A 5,000-nucleotide genomic window follows, 5' to 3' on the forward strand; every position below is an offset into this window, starting at 1 on the left:
AAAAAGAAAGACAAGAAATAAATAATGAATAAGGGAGTAAAGAAAAAAAAAAAAGAAGAAAAAAAGAAGAAAGAAAAAAGAAATGAAAAAAAAAAAAAATAACGTCATATCCTTTATCGATGGTTTTCGATATAACTCGAGAAAAGAGAGAAAATAAACTGCACAATTTTTTCTCGTACGAACCATATTCAAGTTGGTAATAACATAGCAGCCTCTCTCGTGGCTTAAAACTCTGAGTTTAGAACGGCCTGTTAGAGGTTCACCTTCCTTTCCTATCAACCACCCACTTTTCACCACCACCACTACCACCATCCTCCTCCCCCCCGTGGACTCACTTCATGAAATTTATAAGGTTCGCGACGATCCACGTTCATCCGCGTTTAACCGAGCCCTCTCTCTTTCTCTCTCTCTCTCTCTCTCTCTCTCTCTTTCTCTCTATTTCTCCCATCTTCTCTTCTTCTTCTTCATCTTCTTCTTCTTCTTCTTACCGTTTTACCCATGAGAGAGCGAGAGAGCACCTGGAGAATTTCTCACAGGTATAAGGAAATTTATCGTGGCCCGATATTGCCGCCTCTGGTGCTGTTCGATAAAGGGTTCCTTCTCACTATGATGCACTCACACATTCTAACATTGGATAGGGGATGGTTCTTTGAGGAGAGAAAGTACATAGATACAGAGAGACAGGGAAAGCGAGACATGTATAGAGTAAGAGAGAGAGAGAGAGAGAGAGGTAGGGAGAGAGGGAGAGAGATAGGAAGAGTAGTGTCACACTCACTGTTAGCCATCCCACGTTATTAACCGTAGACTCTCTCTCTCTCTCTCTCTCTCTCTCTCTATGTCTATATATCTATCTATCTGTCTATCTTTCTCTCTCTCGTTCATTTTGTTGTTTCCTCATCCTCCCTCATTCTCTTCGCCGTCCCGTTCGATCTATTGTCATCGTTGTCGGAGCCAAGCTCCATGGTTGTCGTATAATGTTTACGATGCGCGTACACGCTCGATTATTATTTTCCTAAGCGAACGGTGAAGTGCTCACGAAGCCTTCGGCGTGTTGCTGATCGTCGATTGATACATTGGACGTGTTTATCACATCTCTTCGCATATAGTTCGATGTGTTTGTGTGAGAAAATGAGAGAGAGTGAGACAGAGAGAGAGAGAGAGAGAGAGAGAGAGAGAGAGGACGATGATGAAAATAATCCAATTAATTTCCTCTTGATATTCTCAGGGAAATGATTTTCGAGTTTGAAGTTGGAGGAATATTTAAGGACGAAGGAGATGTAACTTGTAATAAGGAAGATGACTCGATTCGATCGTGATATTATAATTATATACTTTGTATACGTTTATTTATGTTTTTCATTTTCTTTCTTTTTTCTTTTTTTTCTTTTTTTTCTTTTTTTTTTCCTCGAATCATTAAGATTTGACATTATGGACATTTCATTTTTTTTCTCGTGGATAAATAATTCGATAATTATATATCGAATTTGTTTATACGAAAATAATAAAGATTTCAATAATACTCATTAAATCTTATTTAATATTCTGAATAATTATGAATGTAAATATTAATTGAATACGTTTAATGTTACGTTTATCTTTCAATAATTATGATATCGTAGTAATAATTATCGTTTAGATATAATTATCTTAATGATAAAACTATACTTTGAGGTAATATATTATACCTCGTTTTAATCTTATTTACAATTATGTTCTTGAGAAATATTTCGAGATAGTATCTTTATCGAATGCGAATTAATTTTAATCGTCGTTTTCATATTATATATTTTCGAGTAAGAAAATGTAATATAAACGTTGAATATTTGTATAATCAAAAAGGTCGATGTATTTGGATGATTAAATTTGAGGAAAAAGTTATAAGAGCTTCGTTATACCGGAAAGAAATGTGTCTTTCAAGGGAAAGAAACGTTAAAGAGGAAAGAAAAGGGAAGGAACAAAAAAAAAAAAAAAAGAAACAGAAAAGAAAAGAAATACAAAATTAAAATATGGTCGGCGAGAGTTAAAATAGAGGAGAGCTGATGCTGGTGGTGGTTAAGATGAAAAGCACGAAAACTGGTTATTATTTCGATTATTAATTTAGCAAAGAAGACTTGACTGTTGATGTTGTGTTGATGTGTACGTATATATATATATATATATATATATATATATATATATATGTGTATGTGTGTATATGTGTATTTACTAGTGTTAGTAAGACCTTCGTCTCAGAAAGTACAAAAAGATAATGTGCGTAAAGCTTTACCACCGGGGCAATGAATAAAGCTCGCAAAAGAGTTTCGAACGAGTTTAACAACAACCCCTCTCTTCTTTTCTATCTTTAACATAACCAAGAAGAATGAAAGTGATTAACTTTTTACTTAACGAGTACTCTGATACACGCGTAGGGTATAAGCCCGCCGTCGCATTTTTTTTTTTTTAATAAAAACTTCGCCACTGACGATCTGAAAATTAGCGCCGATAAAAGCGCTTCATGTTCATCCTTATATTCATTATATATATATATATATATATATATATATATGCATGTAACTTTTTCTATTTTTTTTTTTATTGTTTCTTTTTTATTTTTTTTATTTTTTTTTTTTTTTAATCGCAAGGAAGTTATTGCGAATAGGAGAAAGGAATAAAAAAATTTATATTTGGGATGCCGGATTTTTAATTGCTCCTATATTCCAATATAAATTTATATATAAGTATGTATACATAATTTATATATATATATATATATATGTGTGTGTGTGTGTGTGTGTGTGTGTGTGTATAACGTTTGCTTTGAAGGTAATGAAAAAAATAATGATGAATAAACATAAAGTTGAATGTACGAAAAAAATTTCTTTCTCCATTCAGCGTTCAACTTTAATAATATCTTTTTAATACTAAACGAAAGGAGTCAAGGGATCATTTGTAGAGTATATTTTCTCTTCGAAATTGATTTTAAAATGTTAAAAAAGGAGAAAGAAGAAGAAGAAGAAGAAAGGGGGGGGCGGGTGGTGGTGGAAAAGGAACAAAAAAATAGAAAGAAAAAAAAAAGAAGAAGAAGAAGAGGATATTCTCGAGGTATTTCAAGACGAGTATCGTAAAAGAGAATCGAATCGAAAGGAGTGAGATTCGATAGGTAAGAATCGAGATTTAGTTGGCATAGAAATCGACGATATCCTTCCGCGAAGTCCCATTATTCTCGAGTTGTCTTCGCATGTAGGCGACGCTTAGGGGGTGGTTACTTGCTGCTTAAGGTAAGAAAGAGAGGGATTCGTTGACTTTGCTGATAGCGGTTGAGTAAAGGAGGGAAGGAAGAGAGAGAGAGAGAAAGAGAGTGAGAAAGAAAGAGAGAGAGAGAGAGAGAAAGAGAGAAGTTCGCATCTCAAAGTAGAACTCCAAATTGCAGATTGGAAATTCTTGCATTCTCTCTCTCTCTCTCTCTCTCTCTCTCTCTCTCTCTCTCTCTCTCTTTCTATTACGAGTCTAAACGTTAACTTCTTCGAAGAAAAGAGACACACGCTTTTACCTCTCCGATGGAATTCTTCTCACCCTCCTTAGGGTGTGATAGGAGTCTAGCGACAGTTGCCGTTGGTGGAGCGCAACCAAAGAGGGTTGAACTGTCCTCTTGTGCCCGCGCGTAAACGTGCACATTTTCCCCTCTTATACATACAATCGCAACTTTACCAATAAATCCACGTCAGTTCGGGTAACTTTTGCAATCGGTATCGAATCCTTCCCGTCCTTCTCAAAGTTATTTATCTACGTACATTTTCCCAACACCTCTTATTCGTTTTTATTTATTTATTTATTTATTTATCTGTTTATTTATTTCTTCTTTCTTTTTTTCTTTTTTTTTTGTTTTCTTTTTTCTTTTTTAATTCATTCATTCATATTTTTCATTTTATTTTATTCTTTGCTTCGTTTCTTCCCTCCGATTTTTTTCTTTCTTTTCCTTTATATTTTCTTATTCCATTCGTTTTTTCATCTCTCTCTCTCTCTCTCTCTCTCTCTCTCTCTCTCTCTCTCTCTCTCTTCCTCTTTTTATCGTTTATCTTAAAGATAAATTCATTAGATTTCATTGTTTGTCAACAAAACAAATATAACAATCTTATATTTAATATGATTTTATTTAATTGATTTGAACGTTATCAATGTTATCAATTATTTATTAAATATATCTTGATAAGCCCGGTAATGGGATATAAATTTAATTAAATAATAAACGAGCTTTATTCCATACGAATAATATTAGTATAATAGCTTTAAATAATTTAATTGTTTATTATTATTCTGCTTTTATCGTAATTCATAGATTTATCTATATTAATAATTATATATATATATATATATATATATATATATATTTATATATTATGTATATGATTCGTAGATTTATATTTCATTTTTAATGTCGTTTAAATTTTCTTTCTTTTTTTCTTACGGATATAACGGATAGCATTACGAAGATAGGATATAATTGAGAAAGCTGTTGTCGGTATAGACCACGATAATTGTTATTCTGGAAATGCACGAATATTACAGATTTTATGGTAAGAGTTCAGAGGTTTGTCGGGTGTTGCTGTTGCATCGTCATAGATTCGTTTAATTGGCCCGTTCGCATAGATAAACGCGGTTTTGCTCTCATGGCTACAATTTCAGTTTGAGTTTCATCAGGTTGAATAGGGTCTCGATAAATAAAACGAATCTTATGAATATTGTATTGTTCTTCGAGAGATAGAGAGAAAGAGAGAGAGAGAGAGAGAGAGAGAGAGAGTCGTATTCTTCGAATGATTGATTAATATAACCATAATCATTCCATAAAAATATATTATTCATTATTATTCTTCTATAATCCTTTTTGTATTTTTAATCTTAAAAATTATTTCGATTCTTATCTAATAAAATTTAAATTAATTTTGGATTAATTTAATTTGTACAAAATTAATATCATAGTTTATTCTTATTCTTTTTCTTTTCTTTTTTTCTTTTCCTTTTTC

At 32.4% G+C, this 5,000-nt stretch overlaps 1 protein-coding gene and 1 long non-coding RNA gene across 6 annotated transcripts in view; one reads left to right on the forward strand and one right to left on the reverse strand.

The window, feature by feature from the left end:
• LOC124424670 overlaps positions 1-5,000 on the forward strand; it is a 188,750-nt gene that overhangs the window by 75,558 nt on the left and 108,192 nt on the right. The gene's annotated exons all lie outside the window — the stretch shown is intronic.
• The window catches only part of LOC124424596 (disintegrin and metalloproteinase domain-containing protein 10-like), a 156,144-nt gene that overhangs the window by 73,610 nt on the left and 77,534 nt on the right, over positions 1-5,000 (reverse strand). The window lies entirely within an intron of this gene.

Source organism: Vespa crabro, chromosome 1 (genome assembly GCF_910589235.1).
Source record: "Vespa crabro chromosome 1, iyVesCrab1.2, whole genome shotgun sequence".
In the NCBI taxonomy this organism is placed as follows: domain Eukaryota; kingdom Metazoa; phylum Arthropoda; class Insecta; order Hymenoptera; family Vespidae; genus Vespa; species Vespa crabro.